This window comes from Plutella xylostella, chromosome 11 (assembly GCF_932276165.1).
Source record: "Plutella xylostella chromosome 11, ilPluXylo3.1, whole genome shotgun sequence".
Taxonomy (NCBI): domain Eukaryota; kingdom Metazoa; phylum Arthropoda; class Insecta; order Lepidoptera; family Plutellidae; genus Plutella; species Plutella xylostella.
The window spans coordinates 2,822,985-2,848,057 of record NC_063991.1 but is presented as its reverse complement, the minus strand read 5'-3'; the positions used below and the strand labels follow the sequence as shown (position 1 = coordinate 2,848,057).

Genomic DNA, 25,073 nt, shown 5'->3' with positions numbered 1-25,073 from the left:
TTATCCCGGAGTAAAATAGAATACTTTTTATCCAGGAATCCCCACGGGAACACTTTTAAAAACAATTTTTAGCTCGAGGGTAACATCTATTACAGTCATTACAGTAGAAAGACTTGATCTTTCAGCACTTATATCTTCGTTCTCCCATGCCTCATAATAATAAAATTAATACCAGTATATGCTGTAGGCACGGACTGGGTGATTCTCAAATGACGCGATTTAGGTATGTCCAAGCCATAAAATACATGAAAATGATAGTTTTATACCAGGATGTATTTTTTTTTTAATAATGTATCTTGTGACCGTTTTTATACATTAGTAATGTAATGCATAAATTTATAAAGAAAGCGACAATGAATTTTTAAAACTCAATATCATAAGTTCTTTGGCGCGTCCTTCACTTGATTTTATTTTTAGGTCAAGAAAAACTCACTTTTTAAAGTAAAATAAGCTTATGATTTATATGTTATCATTATAACAGATACTTATGGTAACTGTAAATTAGGTTTCTATTCACTCTTAGGTTTAGTTTTCAAAAATATAACGCATTCAATTTTGTCCGAGAAAAAAAACTAACTTCTTTGGCGTAACGATACCGTCTTCCTACTCTGCGTTTAAACGATCACCGGACATAATCACCATGCGTCCCTCACCCTTCAGTCCCCCACTATCTTCGACCAGGAGCAGAGAAGCGTAACTTTACGGAGTATGACGAAATTATTTTTTTTTTGCGCCATAACCGGTTTTGGTCAGGTAAGTGCCTAATTTCTTCGATTGTTACTTTCATGCCATTATTTGTTTTTGTTGCATTCATATTTTTGTCCACGTATGTCTATTCAAACAGTATGCACGTGTCAATAAGAGGTTCCAATTGTACATCAGCTTTCTGTAAAAATAAATTTTAAGTGATGATTTCTAATTTCGTTGGCAATAATTTCTTTGGATTTCTTTGGCATTCTGCGCCAACGAAATTAGTTTTGATACAAAGAAATTAGTATTGAGTATGAAACACCATTAATAACGCTAACTTTATGCATTCAATGTCTATTATGGTTAATTCTCTCATCATCATCATTAGCCACTAATCATCCACTGGACATAGGCCTCTCCCAATAAGCGCCACAACACTCGGTTCTCGGCCTTCCTCATCCAACTACTACCGGCCTAAGGTCGTCAGTCCAGCGGGCAGGAGGGCGCCCCACGCTGCGGTTGCCTGTTCGTGGTCTCCACTCGAGAACTCGTCTACTAGAACTGGTTATCGGTTCTTCGGCAGATATGACCAGCCCATTGCCACTTCTGGTTGCATATTTTGACAGCTATGTTGGTAACCTTAGTCCTCTGACGGATAACCTCATTTCTGATACGATCCATCAGAGAACCCCCAAGCATAACTAGAGAGTTATGCTTGGGGTTTCTATGGAGAGCCATAGCACGCTGAGCGACTTTAAATCGGTGGACCAGTCCTACCGTCAGTGTCCACGTCTCAGCACCATACGTCATCACTAGCAGGACGCACTGGTTGAAGACTTTTGTCTTCAGGCTCTGAGGAATGGCCGAGGAGAATATGTGACTAAGTTTCCGAATGCAGCCCAAACCAGTTGGATGCGCCTTCAGCCTGCTTGTCGAAGTTGCTTCGCCTAGCCGATAAGTCTGCTCGAGGTAGACATATTCTTGCACAACTTCGATTGTTGCCTCACCAACGACGACCTGCTCCGGTTTGATGTGAGCATTGTACATGACTTTCGTCTTGTCCAAGTTCATACCGAGGCCTACACGTCGGGAAGCAGCATTTAGGCCACTTAGCATCCAGCTAAGTTCCTGCAGAGATTCTGCCATAATAACGATGTCGTCCGCGAAGCGGAGGTGTGACATGTACTCGCCATTTATATGCCATGTCCTTTCCAGTCCAACATCTTAAAGACACCCAGTGAATTGGTGAACAGTTTCGGAGATATCACATCCCCCTGTCTCACTCCACGTTTCAGTTGGATAGGTCTTGTCTTGTGGTCCTGAACTTGGACAGTCATAGTAGCGGCATTGTACAGACACCTCAACACCTCGATATAGCGCCAGTCGATTTGGCATCTCTGCAAGGATTCAAAACTGCTTAGGTCTCGATGTAGTCGAAGGCTTTTTCGTAGTCCACAAAGGCTAGATACAGAGGCTGATTATACTCTTCGGTCTTCTGTATAATCTACCTTACTGTGTGGATGTGGTCTATTGTACTAAAGAAACCCAGCCTGCTCCGGGTGCTGAAACTCGTCTAACTTTTGGGCAAGACCATTCGTGATAACCCTTGAGAACAGCTTGTATACATGGCTTAAAAGCGAGATCGGTCTATAGTTCTTCAGAAGGGACCCTTCTGAAGAACTGTAGTCCTCTCTAGAAGCTGGTGTTGACAGCTCCAATTTGGTGCAGTGTGGGACGAAGGGTCGACTTCACAAGACATCTCCTCTCCAGCTTGAAGTTGATATTCAGAGTGCCTCGGAGAAATCGGTGATCACTCCCAGTTTTAAACCTATTGATCACTGGGACATATCTGAAAATGTGCAGCTTGTCGGTCATAATGAAGTCTTTTTCGTTTTTCGTCCTACCATCGGGGCTTGCCCATGTCCACTTCCTCTGGGGCCGATTCTCAAAGAAAGAATTCATCAGAAAGAAAGCCCCTCCCTTTCGAGGAAGTCTACAAGCATTTGCCCTCTCTGGTTTCTGCTACCAAAGCCATGAGGTCCTACCCTCGATTCGTCGCATTCTTGTACTCCCACTTTGGCGTTGAAGTCCGCCATCACCACGGTGTATTGGGTCCTAGAAGTACACGTGATGCCCTAGAGATATCCTCGTATACTGCTTCGACTTCAGTGTCAGAGTGTGCCGAGGTTGGTGCATATATATAATATAACTGTACGACCTTCAAGGAATACCTCTCGGTTAGTTTAAGTACTAGGTACGCTACCCGATTTGACACACTGCTGATCTCCACTACGTTGTTGACAAGGGTGTTGTTGACGAGGAATCCTACGCCACCTTGGGACAGTTGGTCGCCCTTCTGATGGTAGAACATGTGGCCGGACTCCAGGGACATCGTGTCCTCGTCCTCTTTACACTTTTTTATACCGGTGACGCTGCTGCCCATCGCCGGCCTATGGGATTTAGAGTAGCTGTTTTTGGATGGTTATACTGCCATCATCCGGTCGCCAGAGCCTCGTCTGTTATTTAGCAGAGTGCACCACGGGCAGGTGAGGTTGGCAATTGGTTCATTCGGATGTTTAGAACCCTTGCACCCTTACGTGATCAGGTAATTATGTTAAAAACAAATAAAGATATGCGTGATTTTTAGTTTTGTTGTGATTCATACACATAGAGCGGTGGTAGCTCAGTCGGGTAAGCGCCCGCTTCTCACGCCAGAGATGCGGGTTCGATCCCGGCGCTGACATGTACCAATGAGTTCTTTTAACTTAAGTACAATGTATACCATCGCTCTTACGGTGAAGGAAAACATCGTGAGGAAACCTGCATATCTAGATCTAGCACATCTAGATATGTGAACCCACCAACCCGCAGTGGACCAGCGTGGTGTGGAAATGGTCCAAGCTTAGGAAGGCAGTTTAGACCTTGGGGATATGCACAAAGGTTCCATTCGAGAGAGCCAGGTGCAGGTACTTACACCCCCACAGAGAATAGAATAGAATAGAATAGTTTTGTTGTGTATTATTTGCAATCTACGTATAAAACTAATTTCTTTAAAACAATTTCTAATTTCTTTGTTCTTAAAACTAACTTCTTTGGGACCTTTTATAATTTCTTTGGTGTGTTTTCTAATTTCATTGGTGCCAATCTAATTTCATTGGCCCAAAATTGTTTAAAATCGATGTAACTTTGAATCGGCTCGATAGATTTCAGGGCCAATAAGAGATAACTAAAGAGGTCTAAAGCCTCTACAATATGTGGGGTATAATATTCAAACAACATGAAAAAAAAAATGCGCCAAAGAAATTATGCTTTTGGAGCCATTTTTTGAGAATCACCCGACTACACATCAGTGTATGTTTCATCAATGGCCGCTCTGGGTCATGGCGCCATAGAGAAATGGCCATTCTCCTTTGGATGAATAACAAACATTCCATGCTTCAGACGGCACTAAAGCCGTGGGTCCCGGTTGCTGCTTCGGCAGCAGTCGTTAAGCCTAGTCAGAGGCCTTCGGGCGGCTTGAAAACATCTGACAGTCGGGTTGCCCACTTACCCGACAACTCTCCCAGCACAAGCTTGCTTGTGTTGGGGTCCACTAACCTGCACTTGGCCAGCGTGGTGGACTAGGCCTAAAACCCTTCCTTCATTGGAAGGAGACCCGTGCCCCAGCAGTGGGGACGTAATGGGTTGTGATGATGATGATGATGAACAAACATTTTGTGTTTTATTCATCCAGTCCCAATACTTTTTACACGGAGTAGTATATTATTTATTTATTTGATACTTTATTGCACAAATATGAAATAAATATAAGTGTACAAAAGGTGGACTTAATGCTAAAAGCATTTTCTACCAGACAACCTACAGGAGGTACAGAAAAACATAGTCACTTGATAATTAACTTAATAGAAAAACATAAAATATACATAATATACCATAAATTCTATAAATTATCTCATAGAGTGAGTGATCTGTCTTTTTCTTACTCACTGTGGGTGTTTCTTTTGATGTGTAATATACAGTTAATGTGCATTGATGTTGGTAATCACAGAAACAATAACTTGGATGTTAGTTATATGATTTCCACAAAATACCAAACCAAAATACCACTTGGTTTGTCCCTCTTTATCATAAATTTGCCACTTTTATGAAAGCATTTGACTTTGAACTTTGACTTCAATTTAACTTATAGTTTTAAGGATTCACATCGTTGATCGTTCCCGTGCAAACACTAGGAGACCTAAGACTCTCTGATTACAGTAATGTCAATTCAATACTTAATGCAATGGTACTCTGACTGTGTATGGCTAAAGATAACAAGGTGTTTTAGTAATCAATTGCATATTTATCTCATAATACAACCGCGGTCTCAAATTACAGGGTACCGGTAAACATAGGCCATTGTCAAAGCTGAAAACATGATAGGACGCCAAATTTATAAAACACAAATACTCAAAACTTACGGTGTTCCCTCCCGACTTCAGACGATCTGTGAATTGATATCACAGGCAATGTTAGTCCGGATTAATTCACAATAGATCATGTTCACGAGATTGCAAGTTTAACGCTGAAATTTACGTGAAAACCCATGTAAGTACGTGCAAGTGCAAACTCGATTTTCATTTCACAGTGAAATGACAGAGCAGAGGATGACAATCTGTCACTGTCAGTGACACAGTCAATGTCAACCTGACATCAAATGTTGCCAGCAACTATAAGTGTGTTGTTTTCACAATGTCTTTGGTCACTTCTTCATAAGAAGCAATGTATTGTTAACAGTAACTCCTGCCCACAGTGCTGACTCCACACCATCAGTATCACCACTGAGATTCAGGCGCAATACAATTTTTCAGCCCCCGTATTTTGTAACTTTTTGAGAGTTAGCAACCGGTGATAATTGGTATCAACTTAGAGACTTATTAACCGAAAACACCAAAAATCTTAGTGAAAGAAATATGCAAGAAGCCTGACAATATATCCTTACATTCCACATAAACGTTTGTGAAATCAGATAAGTCAGTAAAAAGTTATTAATTAAAAATGCGCTAAGTTGTCAGCCATTTTATACCAACCCACCCCACTCGGAGTTACATAATACGGGGGCAGGTTTAAGAACCAGCATTATAAAATAAAACTATTCTGTGAAAACACTGTTTTTGAATATAGCAATACCGTAAAATTCATTGTCAATTTGACAGTGACATAACGACATAACATGTCTTGTGTCATCTTCGTCCCATCAATTTCCTAATCGCCGTCGCAGGTGTTCGGTGTCGCGATAATAAAACTAATGAATAAATTGTTATTTTTCCGTTTTTAGAATCATGTGAGTAACACCGTTATCTAAACAATATTTTCGATACTATAAATTATTCGTGCAGTGACAGTTACCCTTCCCATTCTCAGTCAGTAGAAGTGTAAATAAATAATCGAACTGCGAGTGAATTTATTTCGTAAAAAATCAATATTTTTCCGCTACATCCTTTGCGAAATAGAATTACGATTGGTCGCCAAACGATAAATTAGTAAGTGGTCCTCAAATTCTTCGGTGTTATTAAAAACAAGTGTTTTGGTGCAGTGAATCTTAACTATTTTTACGTAACCCAGGAACCTGTATTTTTAAGCCGTATTATTCATATTTGGAAGAGAAGAGAAGGGGGTCGAGCTTATTTTTCCGGTAAGTAATGAAGCTATTGCCTCACGGTGTTTCACTAACATTTACAGTCACAATATACTCATACTATTATCAGATTGTAGATACTAGAGATATGAAACTTATGTTTGCTTGTCCATTCTTAGCGTTATGGGCACTACTTAAGGCATAAAATCTAGATAATAATGACAGAATTCAGTCTATTTCAATAGAACTGGTATGATGTAATTGTTAGAATATAATGTTATTGATAAACTTAATCCCTCTTCTTACTATTGGTCCCAGACCCACATCTATCAAATAAATAGAGTCCAACACTAACTTTGCAACAGAAATAAGTGCCTTATCCAAACAAATATTTTAAATTTTACCTCAACATTTTCATCTACTCCACTTTTAGAAATACATTTTTTTAAATATCTACAGATTTTGTCTAGCAACTTAAATGAGTTGTATGTATATGTAATTAATTTACACAGATTTCGCAAAATAGCATCTAATTTGGAAAATAGCATCTTAGCTGAAATGAAGTAAGTATAATCATTTTTTTTGCTGTTATTTCTGTTGCATAGTTCACACTGTTTTTGTTGGAGTCTATCACACAACATTGATACATAAAGTGTTGTATAACTCAAGTTTTTCTGCCAGATTTGTTTAGGACTTTGCAGGCTACATGAAAAGGGTTTTTTTATTTTATTTTATGTAAAAACAATTACATAAAGGTTGCTTTTCCGTTTTTTTTTTAATTAATTTGGTGCTTTTCTCAGTGGAACCTTTTCATTGCCCGTGAGTGTATATTGTCAACCTTTGTAGCCATTCAAGACTGGAGAACAACAATTATCTGTGTATTTATGAACAGTTATTTGCTTGCTGGGATTTCAAACCAGGACCCTTGGCATTGCAGTCACAATTACTTTTAATAAGTTTTAATCACTATACCATCCACTGGTCCTCATTATAATAATGTTTATGAGTTAAAATTAGTCTAACCCATAAACATGAAAAAGTACCTTCAGTCATGAAAATGGTAACATCATGAGTACAAAATCAATAAAAGACCCCCATTACTATAGTTATTAGTTGTAAAAGGCTATTAAGTAAATACTTATACCTATAAGATGGTAATAAAAAATGTTAATGATGTTTTAAATTTTTACAAAAAAGACGTGGGCATGACATCACGTTTACATAAATTAAATAACCTATATACTTACTTACCTAATAAGTAATAACTAAATCTCTGAAAGAACCGCAATTCAACCTTAAGGCGGTTCTCATACACACAGAGGACTTATGAGCAACAAAAATTGCCCATGCATCACTGTGCATGTTTCGTAGATGAGTGGCAGTGTGTGAACCGCCTAACTATGCTTTTGCTCTCAACCAGTGCAACACTGCCTGGAATCATGTACATCAAGTAAAAAAGGGGTCTTAGGCCCAGCACACACGGTGAAACGCAACTGCAACGAAACCCTTTTGAAATTATAAACCAGGTTCAAACTACATAGTTGCGACGATTGTTGTCTCTCAAAGGTATCTATGGCATAAACTCAAATGAAAATGAAACTCAAAAGTAACTATTAGTTGCAGTTTCGTTCGTTGTGTTTCACCATGTGTGCTGGGTCTCTGAGCCTTCAGGGGCACCTCGTCTACTTTCCTATTTTGACTACTTTCCCATTTCGTCAACTTTCCCATTTCGTCCACCTATTGGTCCCACCTCGTCCACTTCCTATTTCGTGCACTTTCCCACTTCGTCTACTTTAGTACTTCGTCCACTTTGCCACTTCGTCCACTTTCCCAGATCGTCCACTTTCCCACTTTCCCAAATAGTCCACTTTCCCACTTCGTCCACTTTCCTACCTCGTCCACTCTGATCGAAGTCAAAATTTTGAGAGCTGAAGGGCTAAACGGGGCGCAAGACGACCACCTCAAGACGTGACAGAAGTTATCCGTAGGGTGCTGTCTCGGGGCCGCGTGATGCAAGAAAATTGTCACGTCTCGTCTTACGGCCTTAGTGTCATTCATAGGTACCTAATGTTATCCCACGTGTTCTTTCCATAGCCATATTTTATCAAAATCGTCTGAGCCGTTAAAAACTTATACGTGTTTTAGTGTAGAATGTCGGGGATTTAAAGAAGGTTAGGTTACTAAAAGATATCGGTCTATACGATGCACCTACGCCTGTAATGTTCAAACAAAAAGGATGACATCATTTTACAGTACTGAAAGATAGTAATTAATAACTGAAATTAATTAATTAATTGGACATGCGACACACTTGTGTCCTTTGTGGTTTATTGTGAAACATAATATACCTACCTGGGTACGGGTGTCGACTTTGAAGGCACACAATTTGAATTTAGCAAAAAGAGAATGACTAAATCTGACCCGCTTTGCAGCCACTAACCAAATCTATTTTTATTCAATGATAAAGGTGTACCAAATGAGAGAAAAATATTTTAAAAAATCTAAACCAATTAAAAAAAAATACTTTGCTTGAGGGAAACAAAGACTTGATCTTTCAGCACCTATATCTTCATTCTCCCATGCCTCATAATAATAAAGTTTACACCAGGATATACTGTAGCCACAGGACACGCTGAGCTGGTGCGAGGCTGGTGCCTTTTTGACGTTCTGGACAGCAACCTTGTTTGTTTGTATTGTATTCTTTTCTGTTTTTTTCATATATATTTTTTGTAGTATTCTTTTTTCTTTTTTGTTTCTGCTTTTATTGTTCAGTGTGTCAAATAAATGTTTCTTTCTTTCTTTCTTTCTAGTCATGGGCTACACATCAGTATGTTTCATCAATGGCTGCTGTGGCGGGTCATGGCGCCTTAGAGAAATGACCATTTTCCTTTAACGTCTAAAATTTACACCTTGTTGATATTGTCAAAATACAGCAATATTTTTGGGTACAGTGAGAAAAATAGTAATTTATAAAAACTAAAATTTCAAAAACTCTATTGGTTTAGAATTTTTAGTTTTTGTAAATTTATGCCATTTATTTTTTTTAATCTTAAGAGTTAGACAAGCTTGGTTCCGAAAAGGCTATAGTACCATAGATCATATACACACGCTTCGGCAGGTTATACAGAAGACCGAGGAGTATAATCTACCTTTATGTCTAGCGTTTGTGGACTATGAGAAAGCCTTTGATTCTATTGAGCTCTGGGCGATGCTTCAATCCCTTCAGCGGTGCCATATAGACTATCGCTATATCGAGGTGTTGAGATGTATGTACAATGCTGCCACAATGTCAGTTCGATTACACGAACATAGCACAAAACCGATCCAGTTGCAAAGGGGCGTGAGACAGGGAGATGTTATTTCTCCGAAACTGTTCACCTGTGCACTGGAAGATGTTTTTTAGCTTGTAGAGTGGAAAAGACTGGGCATTAACGTCAATGGCGAATATATCTCTCATCTACGATTTGCTGATGACATAGTTATTATGGCGGAAACGCTGGAGGAGTTAGGCGAAATGCTCACAGACCTCAATGATGCCTCTAAACAAGTTGGGCTGAAAATGAACATGGACAAGACAAAGGTCATGTCGAACGAACGATCAGTATCCCTACCTAGGATAAGTGATCCGATTAGGTAAATCCAACTTCGATAAAGAGGTAGCTCGTAAAATCCAACTCGGATGGGCAGCGTTCGGGAAATTACGACACATCTTCACTGAAAACATACCTCAGTGTCTGAAAACAAAAGTTTTCAATCGGTGCGTGTTGCCAGTGATGACTTACGGAGCCGAGACGCGGTGCTTCACCAAAGGGCTTATCCACAAGCTCAGAGTTGCTCAGCGTGCTATGGAAAGGGCTATGTTAGGCGTGTCCCTGCGAGATAGGATTCGTAATGAAGAAATCCGCAGGAGAACTAAAGTTACCGACATAGCTAAAAGGATTAGCACGCTGAAGTGGCAATGGGCTGGCCACGTAGCCCGCAGAGCCGACGACCGCTGGAGTACAAAGGTTCTGGAGTGGAGACCCCGGGTCGGCAAACGGCGTATCGGTCGCCCCCCAACCCGTTGGTCTGATGATCTGCGGAAGGTAGCGGGAAGCCGCTGCCGCTGGATGCAGATGGCGGGTGACCGTTAGGAGAGGCCTATGTCCAACAGTGGACTACAGAAGGCTGAGAGAGAGAGAGAGAGAATCTTAAGAGAGCTATTTTTACGTTTCTTGTAGAATCTTGCGACATTTTTTGTCACCACCCTCCTTCCTAGCTGCGTAACCTTTTGAGACACCCTGTATTTACTCATTATTTGTCTGATCATATAACGATATATTTTATTATATTATCTGTGGAGGTGTAAGTACCTGCACCTGGCTTTCTCGAATGGAACCGTTGTGCATATCCCCAAGGTCTAAACTGCCTTCCTAAGCTTGGACCATTACCCACCATTCTGGTCCACTGCGGGTTGGTGGGTTCACATATCTAGATGTGCTATATCTAGATATGCAGGTTTCCTCACGATGTTTTCCTTCACCGTAAGAGCGATGGTTTACATAACTCATTGGTACATGTCAGCGCCGGGATTCGAACCCGCATCTCTGGCGTGAGAAGCGGGCGCTTACCCGACTGAGCTACCACCGCTCTACGATAACGATATAACGATTATTAGATTTCACAACATCATTAACGATTTCCGTTCGGAAAACCACAGGAAAACTCAATTACAAGCCTAATGAGGTCCGGCAATGGCGGAAATAATAATGATTCGAGTACAATTGAAATTGTGAATACACTATAAATAATATAAAGGTGATAATGGGAGATTTTCAACCATAGACAAAAACCGATTTTAGATGGCGCTAGTAATACTTCATACTCAACAGCACTGCATATATTTTTTTTGCCGGCATGGATTCCAGTACTTTCAGCCAATGCAAAAACCGAATGGATGTAAATTCAACCATATGCAATAACTAGCTGTTATATTATGCATAATATTAAATGTTAACTAGTTTAAGATAGCTTTGTACCATTTATTCGGTCGTCTTCGTCGTCTTAGACGACCGAATGGCGTAGTGGTTAGTGACCCTGACTACTGAGCCGAAGGTCCCGGGCTCGATTCCCGGCTGGGGCAGATATTTGTTTAAACACAGATATTTGTTCTCGGGTCTTGGATGTCCCGTAACGTCGGCAATAGGCTCGCCCCCTATTACATGGCGAAAAGTGGGTGCAGCAATGCACCTCTGCCTACCCCGCAAGGGAGTACATTAGTACAAGGCGTGAGTGTGTGTGTTGTACCATTTATGATATCTTCCGTTCCCTCAGAAGAATGCAGCTCATAAAAAACGACAGGCCGGATGCCATCTATTGGACGATTTTGTAACTTTTAAACTGTCAAGGAAAACCTCCCATTGAAATTATGAATACACTATAAAGAGTATAAAGGTGACAATTGGCTGCCGACGACAAGAGGTTGCACCAGACGACTTGCCGGGAGGGTTCGACCCCCGGCCGGGGTAGATATTTGTTTAAAGACATATTTGTACTCGGGTCTTTGGTGTTAATATAATATCATGTAATCCTTCCTAACTAATATTATAAATGCGAAAGTAACTGTGTCTGTCTGTCTGTTACTCTTTCACGCCAAAACTACTGAACGGATTTGAATGAAATTTGGTATACATACGGTGGTCTAGACCCTGGGAAAGAACATAGGCTACTTTTTATCCCGGAATTCCCACGGGAAAACTTTTTAAGGCGAAGCAAAGCGCGCGGGAGCAGCTATAAATTATAAATGCGAAAGTAACTGTGTCTGTCTGTTACTCATTCACGCCAAAACAACTGAACGGATTTGAATGAAATTTTGTATACAGATGGTCTAGACCCTGAGAAAGAACATAGGCTACTTTTTATCCCGGAATTCCCGCGGGAAAACTTTTTAAGACGAAGCGAAGCTCGAGGGAACAGCTAGTACTTAATAAGTATCCATGTATCTGTGTAGATAATCAGCAGTCCGATACCCATATTACACATTCAGGGCTAGGTAGAGTAGCTTGGGGTCGGATGGCCGTATGTGAGATGCCCCCACTATACCTTCAGTTGTAAAGCGGACTCTACTTCTCTACTCTATGTATATTGTTCACGTTTGTACCTAATATGACGACCGAATGGCGTAGTGGTTAGTGACCCTGACTACTGAGCCGATGGTCCCGGGTTCGATTCCCGGCTGGGGCAGATATTTGTTTAAACACAGATATATATTTGTTCTCGGGTCTTGGATGTGCCCATAAAATGGCAATAGGCCCGCCCCCTATTACATTACATATTACATACACGCCCTCAGATGGAGGCCGTTAGCCGGAAGATTTTTGCGTCAGCAGGTTCACTCAAGAGGTTGCGTAATTTTCTACCTACTTCCACCAAGATCGCGTTAGCACAATCACTTCTCCTCCCCGTTCTTGACTACGCCGATGCCAGCTATCCTGATCTCACCGAGGAGCAACTAAACAAACTTGAGCGTCTTCAAAACTTTTGTATACGGTTCATATTTGGCGTACGAAAATATGACCACATCTCCGAATACCGTACTAAACTCAAGTGGCTCCCAATTCGCCTTCGCCGGAATACCCACATTCTTTCACTTCTTTACTCTGTACTGTTCAATCCATGTACCCCAGCATACCTGAAGGAGCGTTTTGGGATGCGTTGCTCTACCCACAGCTGTACCCTTCGTTCATCGCAGAATCTCAGGCTGAATATTCCTGAACATAAAACGAAATTCTACAGCAAATCTTTTACTGTCCAGGCCGTATTGTTGTGGAATGATTTACCCACAGATATTAGACTTGCACCATCGCTTGCATCATTCAAAACTCTGCTGAATAAACATTATAATAAATTATTATCCTTGCCAGAATAATATTTATTTATTATATATTTAATAGTATGTATATATTCAAGTATATAAGTATGTTTTATGTATTTTATATTACCTATTACTAGGTATAGATTAGGTGTTATAATATTATTTTCCTGTAAGTATAAGTTATGTTTGTAATTTTTTTGCACTCTCCCCTTTTTCTTATGTATAATTTCTCTCCTCCGAGGTAGTCTGGAAGAAATTACTCTTAGTAATAAGGCCGCCAATTGACGTGCCTCCAGCTATAATCCTCCAAAATTTAAACTCAATAGAAACTATTTCTGATGATGCCAAAAATTAGTCGTGAAATAGTCATAAATAGTCGTGTTTTCCAAAAAAATAGTCGTATCATACTTTCGGAGTTAGAGCTATACTTTATGGAGGATTATAGCTGGAGGTCTCCAGCTATAATCCTCCAGCCTCTGCAGAACAAACGGTAAGGCCTATCGACTTGGTTAAGGTCTCAAAAAATAGTCGTGAAATAGTCGTAATGACATGCCAAATTTCAGAAATAGTCGTCCAAAGATAGCAGAGATATAAAGGTACTTTGCTGCAGCCCTGGTGGAGGATTATAGCTGGAGGTTTTGAAAATATCGAATATCTTTGGAACTACTATGACTATCGGTTTGAATTATGTCTCAAAAAATAGTCGTGAAATAGTCGCTTCTATTTATTATAATTTTAAGCTTGATACAAGCTGTTAAATAATGATATCAAATTCTTCATACAAATCAAAGTGGACGAAAATGCCAAAGCGAGCCAGTACACAAAAATAATAGCACTGAATACAAAAATAAAAGCAATAGCATTGAATTACTCATGTCGAATTTATCTATAAATCATTTATTTCGTCATACTTTGCATCAATAGTATCTAAACGAATCTTTGGTATGACATTTTATTGCTTTTGCTCTTAGCATTTACCTTACTGTGTACAGAGAAAACGTATGCCAATACACGCACACATTTATCTCTGTTATCTTGACAAACGATAGCGACGATGACGACTACGGCGATGTAGTACCTAGGTCAGTTATTGTCATCCCTTACTATCCCGTGTTCAGACAAATATTGCTATCCTTGTCTCCTTTCTAACCGGCATGCATCGCACGCATAGAACGCGTGAGCGACTGCGTCACCGGTAACATCTTGACAAGCTATAGAAAACCGGTATTTATTACGTCCCTTATGTGACCGCCGCCGCGCGCCGCCACCGGTGAAGTTGGGGTTAGTATTTTGCATGTTTTGTTTGATAATTTGTTTACAGTTTAGTGCAAACTATGGTCACGATCGGTGTTATTGTTGGTTGTTAAAATATTGTGAGTGCTCTATATGCAAATGAATATTCAAGATGTTATATTCTAAAAGATATTAGTGGATGCAGATAAGAGTGTTTAGTGAGTGCTATGTTTGAATATTTGCAAGTAAGTATCCTTTTTAATACTCAATATCAAAGCAAGCCATCCCATTTTGTTATGCTCAGCTTATTTATTAACATAATTTTTTATTGAAGTATCGTAGCCAAATTATTTTTTAATATCTATGCTTAGATGACTGCATTGATGTAATGCGCTAAAAAACTGCAATGGCTCCGAATACATGATTACCAGATAACAAATCCTAGGTAAGAATTTATCACTATTTTCATATGGTATTGTGCTTATGCTAGGATACAGTGTTGTGGTGCTGAAGTTGATAAAGTTATAACAGCCAATTTACTTGTCAAAACTCATTTGTACCTATCAGTTACAAGCGACAAAAACGTGTTTCTGAACTAAATACCTATGTAATTAATTCACACCCTGTGAAATTTCATACAAGTTTCAAACGCACCGTCCGACTAAACCGGTTTTGGACAAAAGCCAAATTGTTTACTCAGCTATCTCTTTCGCTCAAAAACAATAGAGGTCGGTTATGGGACATATATATTGAAAAAAGCGAATACACTAATGAACAGTATTTCTACTCTACCCTTTTCGCACAAAAGTTCGCAGTTTCAAGTTATTGTTGCAATAAGTTACTGATAAGAAATTTTACTCCACTGTTTGCTGTGGTCTCCAAATGACAATAAATTACCAAACAAATAGTCTAGGTGAAATAACGTTATTACTACTCGTATCTACCTACTCGTATATCATATATTATGTATATAATATTTTAAAAAAAACAAATATTTTTATTAATAAGACGTTAATATGCCTTATTTTTTTTTCAGCGCAGCTTACGTGTGTTCTTCAATAACGTCGCAAGCTACAGTGGCTGTTCATAATTTTTGCAAGTTCTACACCTACAGGATTCAGTTATCTGGGCATTATAGATACCCTATTATCACCTACGAAGTTATTTAGGTATATTTATTAAAACCATTATACAAGGTGTTGCAAAAAGGTTATACTAAGCCGAATGCTACATGTGCAGCATGGTATATCTAAGCCTAAAACTGAAATCAGAATTTAGAAAAAAATATATCATTTTTCATAGAAACTTAGTTGGTCACGTGACTTTTTACTATGGAGAATAAAAATAATTAAATCCTAAACTACCTAAAGATGAATGAAGGAATGAATAACTTAAGTATAAATAAAAGTACTTCGGCCTGTGATGGTAATTAAATGAGTTATATTTCATTATGACAATAACCGTGATTATACTTACCTAAACCTACTAATGAACAATCTGATTACTTTAACTTAAGCTTTTTATGATATAGGGCTAGAAAATAATTATTTTTAAATAGTGAAATAAGTACATATTTAAGTTCATACCATGTTTTTTTTATTGAACTACGTCAATATTATATTATTACTTAGCAATAAACCAACTGTGATTATTTTAAATTAATCTAAATATGTTTATAGCTAATAGTCAAATAATACTGAGATAATTGTATGAAACCTAATCTACCTAAAGATTGTTTAATGAATAACTTAAGTATAAATAAAAGTACTTTCGGCCTGTGATTGTAATTAATATTTCAAACACCGTATTTTATTCTTATCGCTTGAGTGCTACCCTGTACTGCGTCTTCAATAAAACTAATCCCAATTTCACCGGCGGAGGTGGCGGCCACATCAACGCTTATAAAAAAACAAGAACAGCACTATTTGTGTGATCCCGGGATAGTAAGGGACGTAATAAATACCGCTTTGCTATTGCTTGTCAAGATGCAACCGGTGAAACGTTCGCTCACGCGTTCTATGCGTGCGATGCAAGCCGGTTAGAAAGGAGACAAGGATAGCAATATTTGTCTGATTACGGGATAGTAAGGGATGACAATAACTGACCTAGGTACTACATCGCCGTAGTCGTCATCGTCGCTATCGTTTGTCAAGATAACAGAGATAAATGTGTGCGTGTATTGGCATACGTTTTCTCTGTACACAGTAAGGTAAATGCTAAGAGCAAAAGCAATAAAATGTCATACCAAAGATTCGTTTAGATACTAATTGATGCAAAGTATGACGAAATAAATGATTTATAGATAAATTCGACATGAGTAATTCAATGCTATTGCTTTTATTTTTGTATTCAGTGCTATTATTTTTGTGTACTGGCTCGCTTTGGCATTTTCGTCCACTTTGATTTGTATGAAGAATTTGATATCATTATTTAACAGCTTGTATCAAGCTTAAAATTATAATAAATAGAAGCGACTATTTCACGACTATTTTTTGAGACATAATTCAAACCGATAGTCATAGTAGTTCCAAAGATATTCGATATTTTCAAAACCTCCAGCTATAATCCTCCACCAGGGCTGCAGCAAGTACCTTTATATCTCTGCTATCTTTGGACGACTATTTCTGAAATTTGGCATGTCATTACGACTATTTCACGACTATTTTTTGAGACCTTAACCAAGTCGATAGGTCTTACCGTTTGTTCTGCAGAGGCTGGAGGATTATAGCTGGAGACCTCCAGCTATAATCCTCCATAAAGTATAGCTCTAACTCCGAAAGTATGATACGACTATTTTTTTGGAAAACACGACTATTTATGACTATTTCACGACTAATTTTTGGCATCATCAGAAATAGTTTCTATTGAGTTTAAATTTTGGAGGATTATAGCTCGAGGGACGTATCATTTGTACCATCTATGTTGTGTATTTCCTCGTGTAATTTCTGTGTTTGTGTGCAATAAAGAATTATCTATCTATCTATCTATCTATCTACATTGGGACTAACATAACACTCTGGCGAAAAGTGGGTGCAGCAATGCACCTCGGCCTACCCCGCAAGGGAGTACATTAGTACAAGGCGTGAGTGCGTGTGTGTGTGTGTGTTGTACCTAATAAAACACATTGGTCTAACTGCAATCTCGCCCCACTCTGCGCATTGGTCAAGTTGCGTGGACACTTTTGTACCTTGTCAATCTAAAACCGCATATCAATTTATTGAAGCATTGACGGTTAGTCAATTTGACAAGGTACCTATAGCTACTAATGCAGCTGACCGTACGTACGGCACCTATCAACCTTCTTTTATGCTCCATGTTATTATGTTTAAATTAATTGCACGGGATCCAGATACCTACAATGGCGTACTATTCTATAATTGAAATGCTCTTCACAGCTCGTTATGTGTAATTTATGGCGTAAGTATGATTCCCACGCATTCAGGTGACATAATAAGAACGGGTCCTGTGTCTGCCGGAGAACCGATTATCGTAGGGGTATGGGAATTGTTAATGTTAGTTTGTCGGCGGCGTTTCGGTAGCTATATATATTCTATTCTATTCTCTGTGGGGGTGTCAGTACCTGCACCTGGCTCTCTCGAATGGAACCTTTGTGCATATCACATATTATCCCCAAGGTCTAAACTGCCTTCCTAAGCTTTGACCATTTCCCACCACGCTGGTCCACTGCGGGTTGGTGGGTTCACATATCTAGATGTGCTAAATCTAGATATGCAGGTTTCCTCACGATGTTTTCCTTCACCGTAAGAGCGATGGTATATATTGTACTTAAGTTAAAAGAACTTATTGGTACATGGCAGCGCCGGGATCGAACCCGCATCTCTTGCGTGAGAAGCGGGCGCTTACCCGACTGAGCTACCACCGCTCCTAGCTATATATATAGAGGACAGAGTTTTGTGGCGATTCTTGGTAGCCATCACAATTTGCTTTGTGGTAGCCATACATGTAGAGAAGATAAAGAATAGAATAGAATAGATATTCTTTATTTGTACACAAAAACATGGACAAAAATTACAAAAAACTTAATCTAACACATATGGCGGCCTTATCCCTTAAAGCGATTTTTTCCAGGCAACCTTTGGGTGGAAGGATATTTCGATGCAAAGGGTAGATAAAGTAGTACTCTTTATTGCACACAAACAGAAACAGTTTTACAACCATGAAAAAGAAAATTAATAGCACAATCTCTCTTATTACTTAAAGAAATCTCTTCCAGACAACCACCATTAATAGGAAATAGAAAAGATGAAAATGGGTAAGATAATGCTAGTTAGACGACCGAATGGCGTAGTGGTTAGTGACCCTGACTACTGAGCCAATGGTCCCGGGTTCGATTCCCGGCCGGGGCAGATATTTGTTTAAACACAGATATTTGTTCTCGGGTCTTGGATGTGCCCGTAAAATGGCAATAGGCCCGCCCCCTATTACATTAGGACTAACATACACTCTGGCGAAAAGTGGGTGCAGCAATGCACCTCTGCCTACCCCGCAAGGGAGTACATTAGTACAAGGCGTGAGTGCGTGTGTAATGCTAGTTAAATATATTTTATAAAACAAAAGATGCTGATTATATGATATGATGACACATCAGGATTCAGGATGTGATATTCATATTTATCTTCACTCTAAAGAGAAATGACCCTTTATAATACCAGTATCTTTTTCACCGATTCGTACTTATGGACAGGAAACTTAAATGAGGCATAAAAATATCTTATCGAATCTCATCCTTAATTATGAAAACTCAAGCTTCAAATTTCAAGTAGGTATATTAAGAGCATGTGTTGAAGACTTATTGAAGACATATTGGTTTGTGTCTACCATCTTCAAGCCATTGTTTTGAGATCGCCCCTTGAATCCATAATAACTTGGGCACAGCGCAGTTAGAAACAGGAGGGTCACTACCAAAATGGAACGAACAAGAGCTGTCATGCAATCGATAAGCCTAATACAACTCGATAGGGTCGTGGTTAGCGCAGCGATCCGAAGCTTCGGAACAGCAAAACTGCTGCGCTAATTTGACTGTGTCTGTCTGTTACTCTTTCACGCCAAAACTACTGAACGGATTTTAATGAAATTTGGTACACATACGGTCTAGACCCTAGGAAAGAACATAGGCTACTTTTTATCCCGGAATTCCCACGGGAAAACTTTTTAAGGCGAAGCGAAGCGCGCGGGAACAGCTAGTGATACTATATTTGAAAGCATATTATAAACAAACAGTTATTCAAGTCCTTTTTATTTCAAAAGCATATAAAGTTATTAATGTAATTTAAAGCACGTTTGACGACGGCGTTAATGGGTATATCTACGACTAGAGTAAGCAACGACCGAATGGCGTAGTGGTTAGTGACCCTGACTACTGAAACGATGGTCCCGATTCGATTCCCGGCTGGGGCAGATATTTGTTTAAACACAGATATTTGTTCTCGGGTCTCCCCCTATTACATTGGGACTAACATAACACTCTGGCGAAAAGTGGGTGCAGCAATGCACCTCTGCCTACCCCGCAAGGGAGTACATTAGTACAAGGCGTGAGTGTGTGTGTGTGTGTGTGTGTGTGTGTGTGTGTGTAGAGTAAGCAACTGCACTCTTCCATGCCTGCACTGTGTCTAACGCGCAACGTGCTAAGAAATCATTTCATTTTTGAAATGTGAGACGAATTGTAACGGAATGGAACTAATAGCATTCAATTTGTGGACGAATATGTTATGTATGTATGTTAAACTAAAGTCTGTTTTTTAATCTCAGATACTAAATTGACAGATTCTGTTGCACCAACAGTCAGTTGTCCCGCCAACAGAACGATACACTTAATCGCGGGACAATCGACTGTTTATGGAACCGTTCAGAACCTGTCAATTTTGTATCTGAGATTAAAAAACAGACTTTAGCGAGAACTGCATTATTCGGTTTTTTCTGAACGAATACGTATTTATTTATTTATTTTATTTTATTTTATTTAACTCTTTATTGTACAAATATTACAAATAAAAGTACAAAGGGTGGACTTAACTAACGTATTTATTTGGTTCATTTAATTTTTGTGCCGTAAGACATGGTTCACAGAGTTCCAATGTTGTTGGAAAAAGTCTATAGAGTCAAGCAATGCTAACTTTGCTAAAGGCAAAATATGATCGGTTTTTTGAGGCAATCATGCTCCTCTTTAGTAGTAGTAGTATAACTTTATTATTGTACATAAAACACTTAAAATAAAATTTAAGACTTAAAATCTATAATACATTAGGGCGGCCTTATCGCTAAAAGCGATCTCTTCTATATAGGCAACCCTACGAGGTAAGAGATACAATTTTGGATATACATAAATGAGGAAGTTGTCGTTATGTACTTCTACTTGTCATTTAGGTATAAGCAATGCAAAAGTTATGCCACAAAAATTACAAAATTATAGCAGCCAGCTTTTCTTCGCCAAAAGTTACCGATTTCTAATCAATATTAAATTTTATGTACTACTAGCTGTTCCCGCGCGCTTCGCTTCGCCTTAAAAAGTTTTCCCGTGGGAATTCCGGGATAAAAAGTAGCCTATGTTCTTTCCCTGGGTCCATACCATATGTATTCCAAATTTCATTCAAATCCGTTCAGTAGTTTTGGCGTGAAAGAGTAACAGACAGACAGACAGACAGAAAGACAGACAGACACAGTTACTTTCGCATTTATAATATTAGTTAGGAAGTTAGGATTTGCGTGACCATGACATTGTTTTTCTGCATCATCACCATCATCCATCATGTATTGTCAAGTCGGCAGCTAGCTGATCTAGTTTCTAGATAGGTTTTTTTGCTTCGTTTGTTCTAGTTTAGCGTCGCTAAAGTGTAGAGTAGGTCAAGCGCTTGTTAATATATCTACGGAGGGTTTTAGAGGGTACGGCATGTGAAGTTAAATTATAGCACATGCTGAGTCTGGAGTCCAACTTGCATTTTACTATTTTGAGTGTTTTTTGTTTACTTGTATTTATTTTCTATATAATTTTAAATGTACGGTGACCTGCGCCTAAAAGTATACAGGCGGAGTTTTTAAAATAGCGATCTCAAGCTCACATGCTGCTCAAGCACATCCACATAAACACCACTGCTACACACATCACACACAACACGTCCCCGGATTTATAACAGATGTTGCTGGTCCCTTCATCATCAGGGATCGCTATTTTAAAAACTCCGCCTGTATACTTTTAGGCGCAGGCCACCGTACACGTTAATACTAACCTAAAACTAAATATTTTCCAAATTTTAATTACTAACAGTAGAATAGTTAACACACTACGTTACCTTGTCTTATTAAGCTGTGTAAAGTGGTACTTAGTTCCTACAATTTATTTAAATTTTAATTCTGTTTGTTTTTAAATGTTTGTTGTATTTTATTATTGTTTGATTGTGTGTAATTTTAATTCTATTTGTTGTAAATGTTAAATGTGTAATTTTAAAGTTAGTTATAAGTATTTGTTGTGAATGTTAAATTCTATTTTGTATATATTTTTTGTACTACCTAACAATAATTGCGTGTTGGCCATAGCTGTTAAGCATTATTGTGTTTTTAAAATAAATAAATAAATTAGGTTTAGATTAGGTGTTTAATTGTAATGTGTAATGATTATGTTGTTGCTGTTTATGTGTTGAATAAATGTTTTCTATTCTATTCTATTCTATTCTAAGTGGTTAACTCTTACTATTGTTGGGTTCTAATTCAAATCGGAGGTCCAAGTGTAGGTTTTTCTTAACGGAATCGAATCCGGGACTTTGGCATTGCAGTCAGGGTCACAAAACAGTACACGATTCGGTCATCAATACATGTCACGGCTAGATTCGAACCCGCATATCGGTCATGAGAAGCGGCCACGCTACTCAACACGCTGCCGCCGCTCCCACAACCTATCTATAGAAAACCGGCCGTAGATAGCTAATCAACATTTAGTATTACCATAACTAGCCATTTCAGAAACCGGTTGTCTCGCAATAAAAAAACACACGTTACCTAATAACCAGGCCACTTGTTCTACGCATCGCTAATACGAGTTTTAATAGAATACATACATTATGTTTGTAGGTACATAAGTACATAGTTACATAGACATTCACTTGTTTCACTAATGTATCATCATCAACCCGTACTCTAGGTTAACGATATTCAAACAAGATGGTTTCTCACATACAAAAACAAAGTAAAAAACTGACCACATTTTGTTTACTGCACGTCTAGAAACTTAAATTCATTTAGTAAAGTAGGAGCCACTCACGGTATTTATATTTATTTACCTATTTATTTCGTTTTTTTTTTTTCGTATATTGAGACCAGAAACAAAAATAGGTTGCTTTTCCCCACACTCAGACTTTCGAAAACAAACACATCATTCATGGGGAACTGTATACGTTTTTATAATAAATTATCAAATGAAGCAATAAGTCTTACTGAGCAAAAATTTAAGAATTATGTTAAAGCTGCATTATGTAGTAAAGCTTACTATAATATAAATGATTATTTAAACGACAAAAACGCGTGGTCTTGTCCACCTCAGCTAAGGCTATTGAAAAAATGAAATGGATATAGGTACTTAAGTAAAATTGTAGGTACTAGATATAAGTAAAAATTGTAATAGATTATAAGGAACAAGTTGAAAAGATGCTCGAGGAGTTTCTTTCGCCATTTCTTTCCTTCTCAATGACGGGGCCTTTGTGAAATGGTGGTAGATGACTATCGACAAATAATTGTAAAATTTTACGTCGATTAAACCATTTGAATTTGAATTTAGTACTGGTTTTGCAATTTTTGAAAGCTATAAAAGTTTACGTTTTCTTCTGTCAACTGCATACATTAGGATCTGTCAAAAGTCGCATGATAGTTTCCGCTAGAGGCGCCACTTTGTATGCGAGAAAACGTAAACTTTTATAGTTTCCGACTATCTAACAAACCTTTACTAGACTTACTGTCTAACCGTTTTAAGTTCAACCCATATGTTCAACCTAATGGCTTGTGAATCAATGTTTCTATTCCATCGAAGAGTACCTTAACTTTAATCATATTTGTATCGAATAACTAATAAAACTAACTTACATTTATAATATCGTAAATAACTGTAAATTCTAATACACCTACTTAAGTTTTAATTATGTAAATAATGTTAGTTTAAGATACCTAACATTAAAATTAATATGAATTATAGTGTATAGCTTTGTGACAAATTTTTGCATGCCTTAACAGGTGAATTGTGAGGAACCTATATTATTGTAATGTAAACTCTTTAAACACCTATACTGTACCACTTTTCGTGCAAATAAAACTATTTCATTTCATTTCATAATGAAACCAATGAATAAAGTCACAAATATTCTAAGCAAACTCATTCAAAATAAGACTTCAGTGGTAGAAGTATGGTGTTATTTGTCAAGACTTTTCTTTTGCACTGACACTCCATCTAGTACGTATTAAAAAAAAAACAGGATGACCTCCTGAATTACTCCTTTTGGCTACTATACCACTTTTGCAACACCCTGTTTAAGCTATATAAAAAAAAAAAAACACGCACTCACGCCTTGTACTAATGTACTCCCTTGAGGGGTAGGCAGAGGTGCATTGCTGCACCCACTTTTCGCCAGAGTGTTATGTTAGTCCCAATGTAATAGGGGGCGGGCCTATTGCCATTTTATTTATTTATTTAATTCTTTATTGCACAAATATTTTACGGGCACATCCAAGACCCGAGAACAAATATCTGTGTTTAAACAAATATCTGCCCCAGCCGGGAATCGAACCCGGGACCATCGGCTCAGTAGTCAGGGTCACTAACCACTACGCCATTCAGTCGTCAAGTGTTTAAGCTATCTGTAGGAGAATTAAACAATCTAGCCCCTGATTATAGCGCCGTCTCACTAAACCTGTCTGACAGTTAGGTAATAATAACAGGATGCCTAGACTGCTAAGTATTCTAACTTAGTGCTGACGTGTTATACCGTTATGGCTGGGTTTCTTGTGTTCACAGGATACCTACGCTCAGTCAATCCTAATCCTAATCCTAACTAATATTATAAATGCGAAAGTAACTGTGTCTGTCTGTCTGTCTGTCTGTCTGTCTGTTACTCTTTCACGCCAAAACTACTGAACGGATTTGAATGAAATTTGGTATACAGACGGTCTAGACCCTAGGAAAGAACATAGGCTACTTTTTATCCCGGAATTCCCACGGGTGAACTTTTTAAGGCGAAGCGAAGCGCGCGGGAACAGCTAGTCTTAAATAGATTAGTAACAAGAAATACAGAGGAATAGATAAGATCAGACGACCGTGGTGTAGTGGTTAGTGACCCTGACTGCTATTCGAAGGTCCCAGGTTCGTTTCCCGGCCGGGCATATATTTTTTATCGATAGATATTAAAAATTGTACTCGGGTCTTGGGTGTTAATATGTACATAATATGTATCTATCCATATCTATGTATCTGTGTACATATGTCGCAGGCAACTGGTTTAATCTCCTGTTTGATTGAACCACTAGCCCGTTCATTGGATGGCGCTGTTCAGTTGTATGACTAAAGGACAACTCGTCAAGTCGTTGATTGTAACGTTCGACGTCTTGACTGAACGTCATTCAGCGAGGTCGTTGAATGGGATATAGTATAGCAACTTTGTAATGTCTGGTTAGGGTGAACATCAC

General features: G+C 38.5%; 2 protein-coding genes across 7 annotated transcripts in view; one reads left to right on the top strand and one right to left on the bottom strand.

The window, feature by feature from the left end:
• LOC105387938 (endoribonuclease Dcr-1) overlaps positions 1 to 5,320 on the bottom strand; it is a 95,392-nt gene extending 90,072 nt beyond the window's left edge. Inside the window, exon 1 of the mRNA XM_048624301.1 lies at positions 5,151 to 5,320. The gene's annotated coding sequence lies outside the window, so the exon portion shown is untranslated. The remainder of the gene's footprint in view (positions 1 to 5,150) is intronic.
• A 594-nt stretch (positions 5,321 to 5,914) lies between these two features.
• The window catches only part of LOC105387933 (alpha-1,6-mannosyl-glycoprotein 2-beta-N-acetylglucosaminyltransferase), a 43,841-nt gene continuing 24,682 nt past the window's right edge, over positions 5,915 to 25,073 (top strand). For all 6 annotated transcript variants that reach the window (XM_011558742.3, XM_038116111.2, XM_011558741.3 and 3 more), the window contains exon 1: positions 5,915 to 6,364. The gene's annotated coding sequence lies outside the window, so the exon portion shown is untranslated. The remainder of the gene's footprint in view (positions 6,365 to 25,073) is intronic.